The sequence below is a fragment of the Tursiops truncatus genome, chromosome 18, assembly GCF_011762595.2.
Source record: "Tursiops truncatus isolate mTurTru1 chromosome 18, mTurTru1.mat.Y, whole genome shotgun sequence".
NCBI classification, from domain to species: domain Eukaryota; kingdom Metazoa; phylum Chordata; class Mammalia; order Artiodactyla; family Delphinidae; genus Tursiops; species Tursiops truncatus.
The window spans coordinates 75,446,797-75,464,768 of NC_047051.1; positions in this window are offsets into that span (position 1 = coordinate 75,446,797).

Here is a 17,972-nt window from a genome sequence, read left to right on the forward strand (position 1 = left end):
ACACTGAGACAAGGCCGAGTGATGACAGCAGCAGAGGCTGGAGCGACGCCACTGCTGGCTGAGGAACGCCGAGGTTGCCCGCGCCCGCAGCAGCTGAGAGAGGCGGGGAAGTCCTTCCCGGCACCTCCCGCGGTGCACGGGCCTGCAGACACCTCGATTTCAGGCTTCTCCCCTCCAGAACCGCAGGACAGTGAATGTCTCTGGTTTTAAGCTGCCGTGTTTCAGCGGCCCCAGGAAGCTGAGACAGTGCTATCAGCCTCGTTTTCCGAACAACGACAGTGAGGCCCAGAACGTTCGGTCACTCTGCACAGAGGTGGCCCTGCCAGTCTGGCCCCGAGGCCTTTGTCCCATGGCAGGGCCCTGACTCTCCCATCCACCCAAGAATGGCCCAGATCCACCAGCGTTTCCTATGCGTCTGTGCCCCCAGGCTGGCTCCCAGCCTGCGCCGAGGGGTCACTCTACCACAGGACCTCAGCCTTCCCAGAGGCAGCTGGCGGTGTCGGGGCCGGGCAGCTCCTGTGTCACTGGGCCCTGCGCACCCGCTGCGGGCGCTGCAGGGTCAAGGGTGTGCCACACGCCCTGAGTTGTCGGCATGTCTGGCACCGCAGTGACTCTCTGTGGATGCCGGTGAGTCACCAAGGAGGGTGCCCCGCTTCCCGTGAGTGTCAGGGTCACGGCCGGGGGCAGGGCAGTGGGTCTCAGTGACAGGGTCCCCTAATCCAGGGCTGGCGCGGGGCGCGGGGCAGGCACCCCGGTCAGCACCCCACGTGGCTCTGACAGGCTGGTGCCCTGCAGCCCGGGCAGGTCGGTCACGAGACGTGAAACCACAGTTGGCACTGACCCGGGGCCCGGGCAGCCCAGAGCTGCCACCCACTGACCTTCAGAGAGAGCGCGGGCCCCCTCAGGGACGGGCCGGACCTGGGGTGTGTGTGCGTGTGTGTGTGTGCGCACGTGAGAGAGCGTGTGTGCCTGCACGTGTGTGTGCCTCAGTCCACTGGGGCGTCTGGGGGCTCACAAGCCACAGGCCATCGCTCACAGCTTGGAGTCTGCAGGGGCGGGGAGCTCTCGGGAGTCGCTTTGGTAAGAACGTGAGTCCCAACACGGGGCAGGCGCTGGACCCTCACGGCCCGTCTCATTTTAATCTCCCCCCAAAGGCCCCGCCTCCAAATGCCGTCACGCGGGGTGAGGATTCCAACACGGGAATTTGTGGGCACACAAGCTTCCTTATCCCAATGGTGAGCATGTTTGTGTGTGCATGTGCACGTGTGTGTAGGTGTTTGTGTATGTGGGGGTGTGAGAGTGTGCACGTACACGTGTGTGTGTTGTGCGTATGTGACTGCGTATGTGTGAGGGTGTGTGGGTACATGTGTACAGGTGTGAGCGTTGTATGGTGTGTACTTGTGTGCATGTATGTGTGCGTGTGTACTTGTGTGCGTGTGTGTACGTGTGTACTTGTGTGTGTGCGTGCGTGTACATGTGTGCATGTGTGTATGTGTGCATGTGTGCGTGTGTGCATGTGTGTGTATGTGTGTACTTGTGTGTGTGCATGTGTGTGAGCGTGCGGCGGGGCGGGCCGTGGACGGCAGGGGGACAGGGCAGAAGGCCTGAGCTCCCAGGAGGGCAGTGACCTGCCCGCTGCTCTGCAGAGCCATCCTCCTGGGAAAGGGCCTGTGTTTGGCGGGGACGGTGCCCTGCTTGACTCGGAGTGTGCTGCCACCTAGTGCCTGTCTGGCAGAAGGACAGCCTCCTGAGAGCATCTCCCTCTGACCTGGTGGACGGCCAGCTGGCTCTGGTCCTGAGTGTTTGGTCTCTGGGCTCCGACAAGGAAGGACACATCGCAGCAGGCATGGGTCGGTGGGAGCTGAGAGCCCAAGCCCACCCTCGGAAGCCCCCTCTGTGACATTCATCCCCAAACCAGGGTCCTCAGCCCCCTGCTGTGAGCGGGGCCCTGATGGGTCCAGGCATCAGAGGGCGAGGACCGAGCCCATCCTGCTTTGCCGTGGGCGTCCCCACTGACCCTCCCGGGGATCAGTTCCCCTCCAGCAACGTCACTCGTCATCAAGATTCCAGCAAATTCTCTGAATGTCAGTGAAACGTCACTGTGCTGCTTTGTCTGGAGCTGCTGTGTGACATTCTCACTCTCCACAACTGCGCGTGGAAATTACTGGAGCCTTTTATGGGAACAAGGAAACGGACTAAGCGCCTTCCCCACAGGGGATCCCCTCGGGGTCCCAGGGCTCTGCCTGCAGACAAGTTCCCCAAGCTCTGGGGTCACTCATCCACTTTCTACTTTGCTCCAATTCCAAGCAAATTGCATTGTATCATTTTCAAATCTAATTAATTCCGAAAGCACACTTCTCCATGCCTCCTCAGGCAGTGCTTACAACGTCATTTCATGCCTTATTACTATTATTCTTTGTTTAAGAACAGTCTGTCGAGGTTTATTTTCTAGTACGCCACGGGACAGCATTTAGGACATCATTGACAGTATGCAGACTTACACCGTGATCCGAACACGTAGCAGGACTATAGCTGAGTGATTCAGATTCCCAGAGGGGGCTCCGTGGCCGCCATGAAAGCATCCTTGTTCCTCAGCTCAGTCCTGTGCTCAGGGCCAACCCCCCGCCCTTCCTTCTTTGGTGGAGACAACCGGTGGACCCCAGCCCTGTCCCGCATGACGGATGAAGCCTGTCAGACACATGAGGAAGGCTGCAAGGCCAGCCACCAGCCTGCACTTTCCAAGCACAACAAGCCCCAGTCCAGGGCCCCTGCCAGGCCTTGCTTCCCTAATTGCTACCTTTTCCACACACTGAGTGTCCCCAGCCCCGAGCTCTTAGCTCTGACGCTGGGGTCGGGGCGTCTGATGTCACTAAACTAAATAAGACAAAAACCACAGGGAAGCGAAAAGTCACCAGGTGTTTGGACTCTTCAAACAGATGGGAAAATACTGTGAGAAAGGGACCCTTGTCAATACGAGGTCTTCTTAGGATGACAGTGATGAAACAGAAAGCTTTGGAAAAGAGCAAATAAAATAAGTCAAACCCGCCTTATGTCCTTTTCAAAGTTACAGTCTAAGACTGCAGGGTCTGGGATGTCATGTTAACAGATGGAAGGGTCAGACCTGCCACAAGGACCAGAAGAGTGCAAGGTCCAGGCGGACGTCTCTCTGTCTACGGCCCCTCCCCTCCTGCCATCCCAAATCCTCCCAGACATGCCTTTGCTAGTCAAAATTGAACATGTTGCTTTCCATCTTAAAAAACTATGGTATCTCCCTAATTTCTGAATCTATAGGCCTTCGCAGGCTGTATTAGTTATCACCTGCTGTGTAACAAATCACAAAACTTAGTGCTTCAAACCACAAGCACTTGTTATCTCATGGTTTCCATGGGCCCAGGAATTCAATAAGATTTTAGCCAGGTGTGGTTTAGAAAGTAGGTGTGTTTTTATTCAGGTTTGGTGAGACCAACAGATCGGGAGGCAACCACCAATGAAAAGATAGTTTGTTACAGTCTCAGATCCCAAGAGGAGGGGTACCCCACACGCTGCCAGCAGTGCCACTCCACACGGGGCCATGCAGGGAAGCAGCAGGAGGCCCTCACCAGACACCGAATCTGCTGGCACCTTGATCTTGGACTTCCAGCCTCCAGAATTGTGAGACATAACATTTCTGTTGTCTATAAGCTGCCCAGTCTATATTACATTATAGTAGCCGAAATGGACTAAGACATTTGCTGTCTCTAGGAATCAGCCGGCCCTGGGAAGGGCAGCGTCTCCAGTATCAGCAAGACCCCAGATGTCAAAACATCAGGAAATACAGAACATAAACGGTAAGATTAATAGGGGTGTTTCTGGCTCACGGCTCAAGGGAGCTGGAGGGCCCTTTTTAATATCATTCCCACGGCTGTTGGCTGGAGGCCTCAGTTCCCGTCACGTGGGTGTCTCCACAGGGTTGTCTGAGCGTCTTCACAACATACGTCTGGCTTCCCCCAGAATGAGTGTCCCAGAGAAAGAGCAGAGAGGAACCATAGGGTCTTTTCATGACCTTGTCTCCCAAATCACACACCATCACTCCCGCCTGCTCCTGTATGTCAGAAACAAATCTCAGAGTCTAGCTCACACTCAAGGGGAGGGTAATTAAACTCCACCTCCTTAAGGGAAGTGCTTCAAAGAACCCGTGGATGTATTTTAAACCCGCCACACAGGCTATTTCTGTTCTGTCCCCCTTCCCGACCTTCGACCCCATCCCTTGCTTTTCCACCGAGGGCTCACATCAGAGGCACCTGGGGAGTTTTTCCAAATCCACGTGCCCAGGATGCTCCAGTGCGAACATCCAGAGGAGGGGTCCCGCCAGCCTCCTGGGGAAAGTGCCCACGTGACTCAGATGCACCCCTGACCGTGAAAACTGTCCTGCAGCCTCACGACGTGTCCGCCACTGCCCCACGTGCTGGGCACCCTGACACTTCCGTGCACTCCAGGGGCAGCTTTCTCGGCCAGCAGGCCCTTTGTCCTCGTCTCTCTGGGGAATACTGTCCTCGTCCTCACCCAGCTGCAGGGCCACGGGCTACCGGAACCCTTCTCAGAGCCCTCGTCTGGCACAAGGAATTGCTCCCTTATCAATTTTCCCAGATCTCTCTGGACACACCTCCAGTGCGGTCCAGAGCACCGGATGGTAGCATCAGAGTGTGTGTGCTTTTCTTTCCAGCCAGATGGGGGGCTCCTACAGGGACACACATGTATAATCCTGTCCCCAGCATCTGTCCCCTGGGGGTGGCGGAATTATGTTGGGGAAATGAATAATGAAAAGAATAAAGAACGGTCAGTCTCTGAAAGCCCCTCTGAGAGGTGTTTGGGGAGCGGCAGCTTCCCTTCCTCGTTGGTAGTTGAGTCCTCCAGACACTCAACTTCCTGCAATTACGAGCTTCTGTAAAGATCTGATATAAACTCTCTCAGCGATGGTTTGTTCTGATCCAGGGTGTTTGTTCCCTTGTCCTCAGATGTGCTCGTCTCAATTCTCCTGGCGACTTGCACCCTTTTTGTCTTCCAGCTCGGTCACCCCCTACTGACCCCACCAGGCTTACCTTCCCTTGGACATTCTCTGGTCCAGGCCCATGTCCTGAGTCTCTGAAGCCCCACCAGCCGTGGGATGATTTGTCCTTCCTTAGGGAGTGTCTCCTATTGCTATCTGGTTGCTTTATTTGCTTGTCTGATTTCCCACCTGTCCCATAAACCCTTGAGAGCAGGGCTGGGTCTTCTACCCATTTTGTCCTCCACGCATGCATGTCAGCTTATATTCAGTCTTCAGCAATTGCGTGTGGATTGACGGATGTTTCTAGCAGCTCCACCTCTTAGATAACATCTTCTTCCTGCTGTGTAAAGGGGTGATTCCAACTGCATAGAGTTCCTGCCATTTCTCAATAAAAACGTAGATACAGGTTGTCCTAGGTGTGGCATCCAGGTTGTAGGAAGTGACGGGCTCACTGTGTTCTGAACTGGCTGGACCGCATCCTGAGTCACACGTTTGGTTCTAGGTACCATCAGGGAAGGTTAAAGGACCCGAGATAGTTCAGGTAGTGGCTCCCATTTCTCTTTTAAAAAGGAGAACATGTTTTTATGTCCATTATTCCTTCAAGTGCATCCCACCATGGGGCAGGCAGGGCAGGACTATTTCTTCTTTAGCAAATAAAGAGACAGAGTAAGGGGCTTGCTCAGGTCATAACTGGACGCTCCCCTTTGCTTCACTCACAGCGGCCTCTATTTGACCTGAAGAAAAGCGATCAGAAGGAAGACATTTGCGCTGTCCACAGAGACTTGAACAGACTTGTGGAAGGGGGGTGGGGGAGGGATGGGTTGGGAGTTTGGGATCAGCAGATGCAAATTATTAGATGTAAGATGGATAAACAACAAAGACCTACTGTAGAGCACAGGGAACTCTATTCAACATCCTGTGATAAACCATAAGGGAAAAGAATATAAAAAAAGAATATATATGTATAACTGAGTCACTTTGCTGTACAGCAGAAATTAACGCAACATTGTAAATCAACTATACTTCAATTTTTAAAAAAAGATACTTGAAGGATGTCCAAGTAAACAGTGAGGAACGGTGTGTCCTGTGTTCCGTAGGGCATAACCAGTATCAGAAAGGTACATGGCCAAGGCTGACCAACAGAAGGAAAACAGTCTAAAACCTTGATTTGACTAACGATGAACTAGGCTGCTTCATACCCAAGGGAGTTGACTGATATTTTTAGCATTTAAGTAGATGTTACCTTCAGATCACCCATTAGAAGTCCTACAAATGCAATCGAAAAGCAACTGGGTCTCATCCAAATCTTCAATTTTGTGCAAACGGCAGAATGTTTGGAATTCAAGAAGCTTTCCTTCTTTACAGAATCCCATGGACAACTGAAACAGTTCCTTCCTTTATATGACGGTTAATTTGTATTAGCATAAAACATGCCTACATACATTTGCTGGTGTATACTGTACGTTGCATGAACACACACGTTTGTGACAATAAAGTTGACTGTTTTTCCTTTCATGTTTGTTTTCTATTCTGTTTTTTTATTTTGCGGTGTGTAATTGGAAAAGAGGGGGCAAGCACAAAAGATCTAAGAAAAACTAGGGCCATTTTTAATGAAAATTTTTTATCTGTTTCATTTTGTCTTTATGTATTTTTCTGACATCATCTGATGCTTTGTCAGCTGAAAACATGCTCTTTTGTGGACCACAGCTCAGAGCTCTTAAGGCAGGTAGGGTCTCATGTCTCACCCATCACCTAAAACCTGTAGTTTTACGGTTTGATCAACAAAGATTCCTTTCTAACTTATAAAGTGGTGATTCTCAAAATATGTCCACAGCCCACCTATAGGCAAAGAATGCCTTCCTGAGAAGCTGAGAACTAATCCTTTCTTTAGTCATTATGGGCAAATGATGCATATGTGTGTAGATACTCTCTTGCATTAAGACTGAGGAGAAATCACCAGTAATCTAATGAGAGGAAATGAAGAGTTACTTCAATGGAAATTCACTAATTAAAGTTCCCACATTTCTAGAGTGTCCTGAAGATGCTGCTTCAGCATTTAACTAAAATTTCTGGTGTCATGTCATGTTTGACTTGCTTTAGAGTTTAGGCAAATGATAAGGATTCCACCATTTTTCAAAAATGAGGCCCTAATATGAGTGGTTCAATTGTCGCTATTTTTGCTTTTAAATGATCGCATTTCACTTAATTATAAATTTATTTGTGGGGACTTTTTTAACTCTACAGTGGTTAGTGATTTGAAGTTGCATTAAAAATATTTTTAGCATATAATTTTCCAATCTGGATAGGATGAATTTAGTTCTTACAGGCTGTATCCACTGGCCTCACTGTGACAATAGTTGAATATTTCATCGCTCGCCCCACAGAAACAAAGACAAACACAACAACACTTTGTTATTATCAGTGAAATCCTTTTCTTCTGGAAAATGGAGATGTACGAATAGGCGAACTGTGTTGAACGTTTTGAGAACAGCTCTCTAGGCTACACCCAACTCTCCCAACCCGCCCCAGCCTGCCCCCAGGTTTACACTGAAACTTAGTGAAGACTCTCATATGTCCCTGTTCTCCGTGATTCTGTAGAAATGAGGGCAAAGTCATAGAACAGTGGAGGATGGTTTTACCATCCATTTCACATCACACACCGGTGCGTAAGCCTTGCCCGCTGCCGGGTCACCTACCTGCGATGCCCAGCAGTGCTGAAGGATGCTGTACGGAGACGTTGGCACATTGTGACACTGTGTTCCCTTGCTTTCCCAAAAGCAGCGAGCCAGGTCCATGGGCTCTGTGGTGGACAGGATGACAACGTCCACATCCTAGTCCCAGGAACCCATCAATGTGTTCCCTTCCCTACCAAAGGGCTATTAAGATTGAAAAATGCAATTAAGATGACTAATCAGTTGAACTTAAAATAGGGAGATTATTATAGGGTTACCTGGAGGGGCTCAATGTAATCATAAGGGTTTTTAAAAGTGGAGGAAGGAGACAAGAGGAGAGAGTAGGAAGGAGCTGTGACCACAGAGACAGAACCAGAGTGATGAGATGCAAAAAACAAAAACAGACGAACCCAATGGGCATTGCTGAGAAGTTGGAGGATGGGGTTACAAGCCAGGGAGCGTGGCGGCCTCTAGAGGCTGGAAAGAGCAAGGACACGTATTCCCCACCGGCGCCTCCAGGGAGGAACCAGCCCTGCCTGGACCCGGACCTCAGCCCGGGGAGACCCAGGTCTGACTTCTGACCTGCGGGGCTGTAAGATACTAACCTTTTGTTGCTCTCAGCCACTAAGTCTGTGGTGATTTGTTCCAGCAGCCGTGGGAAGCTAATACAGGCCCTGGCCGTGGGAAATATTGTTTTCTGAGATCCTTGGTAGACAAAGGGCTTGCAAAACAGGGACGAAAACACACGGAAAGATGCAGCAAATTTTATCAAGATTACCTTGATTTTTTAAATAAGGAAAGCTTGTGTGCACTGAATTAATCCCTTTGTACTCTACTCCCCTATTTCATCCCTGGCTAAGAAAACTCACCTCTGCGTGTGTGTGTGTGTGTGCACGTGTGTGTTCACTCATTCCCTCAACGAGCACACATGTATGTAGAGCAGTCTATGAACACGGAACTGGAGTCAAGGAATTTTTTTAAAACAAAAGATAAGACTGACGCCCTCCTCAAATAATTCATAGTTTAAAGAAGGAGGAAAAGTGATGTACATGAGAAGTACCACAGTGCGAAGGCAACTGGGGAGTATCACAGCATGACATGCCTGGGGAGTGTCTCAGTGTGATGTGGCTGTGAGTTTAATTTAATTTGAATTTACGTTAAAAATTCTACACACCAAGGTTAAATTAAAAAATTTTAAACCATAAGAAAAATCAAAGACAAAGCTAAACTAATAAAAATATTTGCAGTTTTTATCCCAGAACTTCTCAAAAATCACCTGAATAAAACAAAAACTAAGCACCCCATAGATAGTTACACAAATGACAAGAACCACTGTTTCAAGAAAAAAAAAAATCAAGGCATCCTTTAATGTATTAAAAGGTGCTCAACCTCACTCGTAACCTCATAATGAGAGAAACGAAAACAGGCACTCTTCACCCGTAGACATTTCTAGAAAGCTTAATCATACATTCGGTTGGCGGCTGAGACATCGTCGTGAGCATCGCTGGCGGGAACTTCAGTCTGGACCCTCGTGAAGGGACGATTCACACCATCGGGCGGAATTTCGAACACTGACGCTCTGTGACCCAGAAATCAATTTCTAGGAAGCTACTTTGCGGATACACTTGCCAGGGTTATTTATGGCAGGATTTTCGGTAACAGTAAAGTGTTAGAAAAACAACCCAAAAGTCCATAAATAGGGGACTAGCTAACATGAGTATGATGCATCGTATAACGATGTGTGCAGCTGTAAGGAAGAACGGATGATGCGTCCGTATAACGATGTGTGCAGCTGTAAGGAAGAACGGAGAGGTCTCCGTGGACCGGTGATTCGGGACCGCCAAGGGAACAAACTAATAGTAAAAGAAGCCACGCTCAGAAGTGCACATACTATGAACACTCTTGTTTTAAAAAAGAAAGAAAACTATACACATGGTTTTTGTTTTCTTTCCTATGCATTCACAAACGCTGGAAGCCTATAAGCAGTAATGATAGACTTTTCCTGGGGTGATGGCGAGACAGCAGGAGCAGGATGTGGGAAGATGGGTCAGGAGAGAGGCTCCTCAGTGATTCTCTTTTTATATACTTTTAAATCATGTGAATATGTTACTTATTCAAAAATTTACTGAATAGTTTTTTTTTTTTTTTTTTTTTTTTTCAGTATGCGGGCCTCTCACTGCTGTGGCCTCTCCCGCTGCGGAGCACAGGCTCCGGACGCGCAGGCGCAGCGGCCATGGCTCACGGGCCCAGCCGCTCCGCGGCATGTGGGATCTTCCCAGACCGGGGCACAAACCCGTGTCCCCTGCATCGGCAGGCGGACTCTCAACCACTGCGCCACCAGGGAAGCCCCTAAATAGTTTTTTTAATACAGGTGGAACAAGTTTCTCTAGCTCTCATCCGAGCCCGGCGACCTCTGTACAGATGGGGTACTCTGTGGCTCTGCTGTTTGCCTGGTGATCATGTTAGTAAGAGCAGTGTCCACGGAGCACGTGTTGTGTACCAGGCAGGGGGCCCAGAAGTCTGTGTTATGCCACTTCCTCCATGCTTATTAGATTAGATTAGATTAGATTAGATTAGATTAGATTAGAATGCCCATTTCACAGGGGAACCTACTGAGGCCTGGACAGGCTGAGAGATGGCCCCAAGCTCACAGCGAGTTAACACAGAGCAGGGGTTCAGACCCAGCTCCCCGTCACTCCAAGGCCTCATCCACAGGCTGCCGTGGTGCCCCACCTCCCCCCCGATCCCTGGCTCAGTGACCCTCTATCAAGGGGGTTTACTGTGCTTTGAGGACGAGTGATCCCCAGAGAAGGTGGCATTGAGGAGACACGGGGCGGTGAGGCGTCTGGGAGATCCACACTCAGTCAGCTCCTCTGGAACATTCTAGGTGACGTTTGAGGTTGTTTTTGTGAAAATCAGCAGAAATCCATCTCAGAAAGGCTCTTTCTCCCCGGCATGTTGCCGCCAGACTGGGCTCCTTGGAAACTGCTCTGCGTCCCCAAGCATTTGTGGATCACAGAGGACAACAGTCTTCCAGGCAGGGCGGGCGTGTTCAATAACCCACATGGGAGTGTCCCACGGCTGCCGGAGCAAAGTTGCACCAACGGGGGCTTCAAACCACAGAACTTGATTCCACCCTGGTTCTGGCGTCCAGGAGTCTGAAATCGAGGTGTCAGTGGGGCAGTGAGCCCTCCGAGGCTCTAGGTGGGAGCCTTCCTCCCTCTTCCAGCCTCTAGTGGTTGTGGTGCTCCTTATAGACGCATCTCGCCACCCTCCGCCTCATGGTCCTGTGGCGTTCTCCCCGCGTGACTCTGTCCTCACGTGGTGCTGCTTCTTCCAAGGACACCAGTCATATTAGGTTAGTACCCACCCTACTCTATTATGACCTCAGCTTATCTCATTACGCCTGCGATGACCCTATTCCAGATAAGGTCACAGTCACAGGTAACCAGATTTAGGATGTGAACATATCTTTATGGGGAGACACTATTCAAGCCATAATAATAGAACATAATCAGGGAGCGGGAAGTTCTGTCCAGCTGCTTTAGACAAGAGTCCGTGAAACTGAATCATTAAGTTACTGCTTCACTATCTGTAATGCTGATTTTCAAGAACATATAGATTGGGTGGGGTATTGGACAAGAAGCCTTCCAACATGCAACTGGCGGGCAAGGATTCAAATTTTCCCCACAAAAGTTGAAAAGAAACTGAACTACAGTTGTGCATCCAACGGCCAGTATACAGTAGAGACTCAGGGGAACCAGTAAGTCACGAGGGAGAGAGGCTCGGGCGCCCAGCTAGGGGCGGGAAGGCCACCAGGGCATGTGTCCCCCCCAGGCCACTGAGACTCCCGGGAGACCACATTTCCTAAGGAAACTGAAAGGCAAGGGTGGCCTTGACGGTCACAAGGACTCTGCAGGGAGTCTGGCCTTGGACACACACCCTGGCATAACCCACAGTCACACGGTTGGGTCTTAGAGAAAAAAATGCTTCAGTAGAAACTGCAAGAGCTCTGCCAGGAAAGGGTCTGTAAATGCAGGGGACAAACAGCCCAGCGTTGGAGGCCTTCTAAGGAGGCTTTGACTCCTGGAGGCCTCAGGACCTCGGGCTGGTGCCTGCTGGGAGACCTTTCATGGATACAGCCTATGCTGTTGCTATTTAGAATCTCTGACAAAGGGCAGCTGTTTTAAGGTCGACAGTGCCTCTTCAGCTTCACCAGATCCCTCCTCGACCAGAAGTTGCTGGTGGGACCCATGAATGCCCAGCTGAGACAGGGGACCCCCCTCTCACGCACAGCGGTCCGCCCGTCTGCCCTCTCTCCTCTCAGCAGACGTCGTACGGGGGGGCTCGTGCAGGAGCGGGCAGCCAGGAGGGACACGGAAACAAAGGAAGGGGGAGAATGCTCTCCCAGTGTCCCCAGTGGAAGCTGGTAGCTCTTCTCCTGTGGGTAGGACATTTATCAATGACGTGGTTTACTTCTGGTGTCATCAGGGTGATGCCTCACCCAGCCCGTCACGAGCCTTTCCTGACTCTGTCAGAGAGGGCGCTTTGCTTTGTGAGTTCCAAGAAAGGGACTTGCCAAAACTGTCTTGAAACACAACTCCTCTGTAAGTTTTCTTTGTGTGGTGTCTACGTATCAAACCCCCACGCGTGTTCTCCGGCCTCAGAATCAGGCTTAAAAGGATAGAAACCCATGTCCTCTGGGCAGCATCTCTTTGCTTAGAACGGTGGCCACAGCATGGTGGCCTTCCAAGGTGGTGACACCCACGACAGAGCATCAGGGAGACCCATCTGGGCCTGCCAGGACCTGCGATGGACAAAAATGTCCCAGGAAATTCAGAATTTGTCGCCTGGTTCCCGTGTGCAGGAGTTGGTGAGGTCGGTGGTCACCGGAACCTGGGAAAACCATCCTGCCTCACAGTTTTCCACGGAGCAGACGTCGCCTCCCACAATTCAGGAAAACGCCTTTTGTTGCAATGGACGAGGGTGATTGTGTGCAGACTGCGTGTCTGACAAAGACCTCACGTCTGAGCTGTGTGGGTCCCGGGCCACCCCCATTTGTGGAAGCGTCTCTGAGTACAGATGAATCACTGGGTGCCCAGGAGCAGGGCTGTCCACTTGCTTGGTCCAGGGGCCAAGCTGATCTGCTGAAACCTTTCACAATAGCTGGGCCAATTGCCCAAATGATGCTGTCAATGAGCTCTTAAGACCCCACTTCAAAGAGGGAGCTCTGAGGGGGATAATTGAAAGGGAGAGCCATGTGGGAACGGGGAGGGCTGCTGAGCTGCTGCCCAGATGAATATTAATAGAGCACCTACCACCCAGACGACAGTACGTGACGCTCGCACTGGCTCCTTCTGAAAGGAACAATGAGGCATGAGTGTGTGTGTGTGTGTGTGTGTGTGTGTGTGGTTATTTTCAGCAGCCTCGGAGAAGAAAATGATGAGCCGGGAGCTGAAGCCCCGGCTCCTCGCCTTCTCTGGGGAGCACTCGGACTTGAGGGCCAGTTTCTGCAGCCAGACCCCCTGTTCTAAGGGCCCCACCCCTGAGAACTGAATTCCCACCTTGCTGTCCTGACTCACCCACCCTTTACAGAACAGGCTCACCCAGAACTCCGCTCTGTGCACAGAAAACCCTGTATCAGTCAGTTTGTGCTGTGTAACAAAAGGATTCTAAAAATCTCAGAGGCTTCTACGACCTCTTTTTTCTTGCTCACGGCCCACAGGGGCCTGAGAGGTTCTACTCCATTGTGGATCAGCTGGGCCGAGTTCAGTCTGATCCACATGGTCAGCATCCCTGATGGGCGGCCCCCTGAGTCACCTCTCCTCCTGGCAAAGTCAGGAGAGCAGGAGGGGTGAGCAGAAGCATGAGGTGCCCCTTGAGTCCTTGCTGCAGAGCAGGACGAATACCACCACCAAGGAGGCCCACCCACTGAAGTGGGAGGGTCCTGCATGGTCCCCAGGGACGCGTTTAGTCCAGGGAGGGAGTGAGGACTTGGGGGTAGGATGGAATCAGCCTCATGACAGAGGGAATAAAGGGGAGGGTGCCCTGGATAACCGTGAGAGCTTGACCTCCTGCAGATGCCTTCCTCACTAAGGCAACGCAAGCCCGCCAGCTGAGCTTCCCTAGAACCTGGATTCTGCCCTTCAAACCACTTACAGAGCCACTGCTTTGGCCCTGAAACGCCTGTGTTGGTCCTATTACCTGAGTTCCTCACACCCTGAGATACAGGGCTGATGAACTCACTCACATGCAAGGTTCCTTGTGTGCACACGGGTGTGTCCCGGCTCCCTTGAGGGCGTACTTGACACCTGACGCTGCCCTGAGCAGTGCAGAGCCCATGCCGAAGTCCTCCTTACACCCGGACACCCGACCCCGACACCCTGGACTCCCAGACACAAAAAGACATCTCTTCTCCTTTGGAGATGCAAACAGGGACGTCGGAATTCAGCAGGAAGCCACAGCCACACCAGAAAATCTCGATTCTGTGTCCTTCTCAGTCATTTTGACAAGTAAGCACAGAAACCACCAAGAAAGTGGATAATGAGGTGCATTTTCTTTTTTCTTTTTTTCCCTTTCCTCACAAAAGCATCTACCTACTTGTTTGAACCAATAAGCCATAAGGACAGACAGCAATGGTCACATCTGACTTCATGAAAGTGATTAAGCCTTTAAAACTCTGCATAGAAAACCATCCAAGCCTTTCAGAATTGCCATCTCCCAGTGTCCACATTCCTGGAGGCCGCCAGCCCCTTGGTTTGAGGCCCCCTTGGGATTTTCTAGTGCCGTCAACAAGCGTCATGGCGGAGGGGCGGCAGGCCAGGCTGGTGGAAGGGCACATTCTCTGTTTAATTAGAACAAGTCAGGACCGTCTCACGGAGGGAACAAGGCTCAGGTTCCCTAAAGCCCCCTCCACATCAGCCTCCTTCTCCCCGAGCGTTCAGTTGCCATCAGCAGAGCCAGACGAGAATGGAAACCTCACAGAGACTCTGTCTTGTTTTGCTGGGACATTTCAGCATATTCTCATGGATCTTTCAAAGGAACACAATTATCTGATCCTTCTTAGGGGCAATTAAACTGTGGAAGGAAGGGCACCTCCTGCCTCAGCCCCCGGAGCCTGTCCTTCTGAATCACATGTTAATCACGTGTTATGGTTAAACCATAAACACACTCCAGGGAACCTTCCCAGGAGCAGCTGTGCCCCGTGCAGTGTGGAAGGGATGACATAGGCCCCCAGCTTCCCCAGCACCCCCTGTCCCTCTGGAGGGGTCTTCTCAATGTATTCCTAGTTGCAAATACAGGAGAAGGTGGGCCACCCCACTCAGGGTTATTTCCCAGTCCTGGAAATGGAAGGGAGCAGAGATGCTGAAACAGTAGCCAAGGACTTGTGGGTACCCTGAAGTGGCCACCAATCCTGGTGAGGGTTGACCCTCCCAAATATGGAGGGTGATCTCACTTTGAATGGCTCCTGGGGTCACAGGGGTCTTTCTTGGGTAGACAACCGGCTTCCTAAAAAAAGAAGGAGGATTGTTTGCACAGAGGAAAGTCATAGTCTTAATACTGTACTCTGTCTGTCTCCCTGGGAAGTCCAAGGAATCGGGCCAAGTCTTCACCTGAGCCAGAAAATGTCAGACCTAACACCAAGAGGTGGACGGTCGGCCCTCAGCACGCGGTTTGCTGGGCGCTCTCCGGACCATCTCTTTGCCTCTCTGTAAAGGTGACACAGAGGCCACCATCGACCTGGTTCAGTTGTTGTAAAGCTTAAATGAGATGGTGTAGACAAAACACATTACGTACCTGTCACGTAGTAGGAACTTGGTGATGCTAGCCATGGAGTATATTGTGAATCTGAGAGCTTCCCTTCCCAACACAAAGGCTGAGTTATCCACAATCATCACTCAAGACAGAGCAGAAAGAAATCTAGGCTACTTGTTGAGACTAACCAAGTCTGCTCACAAGGAAAATCACAACTTGCCCTCAGTCAACAACTCCGTAAATATTATTTCCACAGAGGGTTAAAGTTTGGGTTTGAGGAGTGAGTGGTAGCTTTGCTCATTCAGGTGGCTTTTAAAAGACAGGATGGGGAAGCAGGCTTCATTCAGCCAGATGCTTCTCGAGGACAAACATACCAAGAAGGGTCGAGGAGCCTCCCCTGACGTCCATTCTTCAGAGAACAGACAACCAGATAGCTCTCCTGGTAGCATTTTCCAGGCGAGAGTCCCAAGCTTTCCTGGACCTCATTCTCACCCTCCTCAAGGAATCAGGATGGAATTACCTCTTCTTTTCTGGACACTGGCCATCCCCAGCGCCAGCTATAGATAGAAGCAGCCTGTCTGAGGGAAGGGCCCTCTCCTTAAAAACTAAACCACCCCAAATCATAGACCTCTTTTCTAAAACAATAAAAAAATAGAGGCAAGGTCTCGATGGAATTATCCCCCCCACCGCCCACTGAAAAAATAGGATGGTTAACTTCAACGAACAAGAATAACTCTGGTCTCAAGCGGTCACAACATAGAACTTTTATATTTTTTATTTTCCAACGTTCAGTCTGGCCTCTGTGGGTGTGTTGCCTGCAATGCAACCCCGGGGTTAAATCAAAACTCTTGACCTTTCACGTAAAGGCAATTGTCATGCTGTCAAATTGTAAATAATAAATGGAACCATTATTTGGAGGGTTTCCAGTTCTGATGAGCAGCAAGATTGTCTCGGAAAATCTATAGCAGAGACCAGTACAACTGTAACTTAAACTTGTGTGGTGTTCAATACAAAGTCGTCTCCAAAACTAGTGTGGTTTTCCAGCAATAGCCTGCCTCCGATACAGGACTGCCCGCAAGTGAATGCACGTATCAGATCTGTCTCCTGTCCAGTGTATGTTTTAAAAATACACTTGCCAACATTTGAGAGCAGCATAAAGTCCTTCCCAACGGTAAAAACAAAATCATCCATGTGGTTGGGCCAAAGCTTTGACATTTTAAAAATCATTACAGCGAAAAATAAACTCAACCTATAACATGAGCTACTGTTAGAAATCTTGTGCGGAAGACGCGTCAAATAGAGAATGCTAAAGACCACTTGCTAAAATGAAATCGTCTTCCTTGGGCATCAGTATGGCTTGGATTGTATCCCCCCAAAATTATATGTTGAAGCCCTAACCCCCGGTACCTCAGAAGGCACCCTTATTTGGAAACGGGGCTGTCGCAGATGTAATTAGTTGACATGAGGTCACCCTGCAGTAGGGTGGCCCTAATCCAAGGGCTGGAACCTTTACAAGAACAGAAGAACATCCTGGGACAACAGAGGCAGGGATCTGAGTGAGGCACCTACAGGCGAAGGGCGGGCAGCCAGTCCCACAAGTGCGATGAGAGATCAAGAAGGATTCGTCCAGAACAGCCCCAGATGGAGCACAGCCCTACGGACGCCAACACCTCGATTTCAGACCTCTGGCCTCCAGAACGGTGAGAATGTAAATTCCTGCTGTTTTAAGGTGCCCAATTGCTGTGCTGTGTCCCAGAAGCCCCAGGAAACCAACACAGGCATATACATGGCATCAATATCATGGAAGGCTTGGGTCTCCAGGCTCTAGACGTGAACCGGCTCTTAAGTATACTTTTCTGGTGGCGCCCTGGGCGCTCTTGGGCTGGGGTGGTTGCAGGGGGGAGGTGCGTCTGCTTCTGCTGCCCCTTCAGCACTTCCTTCTACAACATCCTCCACCCTCTGAGCATCCTGGCTGCCTTCCCTCTGGACTTTGACAGAGCAGGCTGGAGCGGTTGACATTTCCGGCTCTGCAGATCTGCCCATCTTCTGAGCAGTCTGAGTCCCAGCAGGATCTGTATTTCCCTTGGCTGGCCCTGAACTACCCAGGGAGTGTGGTCTCTGCCATTCTCTTTTCCATGTCCCCAAACGGTCACCGTGATGCAGACTGTCCTCCTTCTGCCCTCCTCCCCCTCCCACCAACACACACGTGGGGCAACACGGCTGCATCCTACAGGTGTGCTTCTGCACCCCAGGAGCACCTCCATGAGAGTGAACAGCTCTGTCCCCCATCACCCCCTCCACTCCCCTTGGTGCTACTTCAAAAGGTGTATTGCATTTGCCTGTTTCTACTTGCACGTCATGTGTTCAGGCTGGACACGTTCATACGTGAGATACACTTCTACTCTACCATTTTCTCAACCAAACAGGACCAGGCTGAAGTCAACTTTGGCCCATCCATCTTAACCAAATCCCAGCCACGAAACAGGTGGTAAGTATATAAGCAAAAACAACTTGTTAAA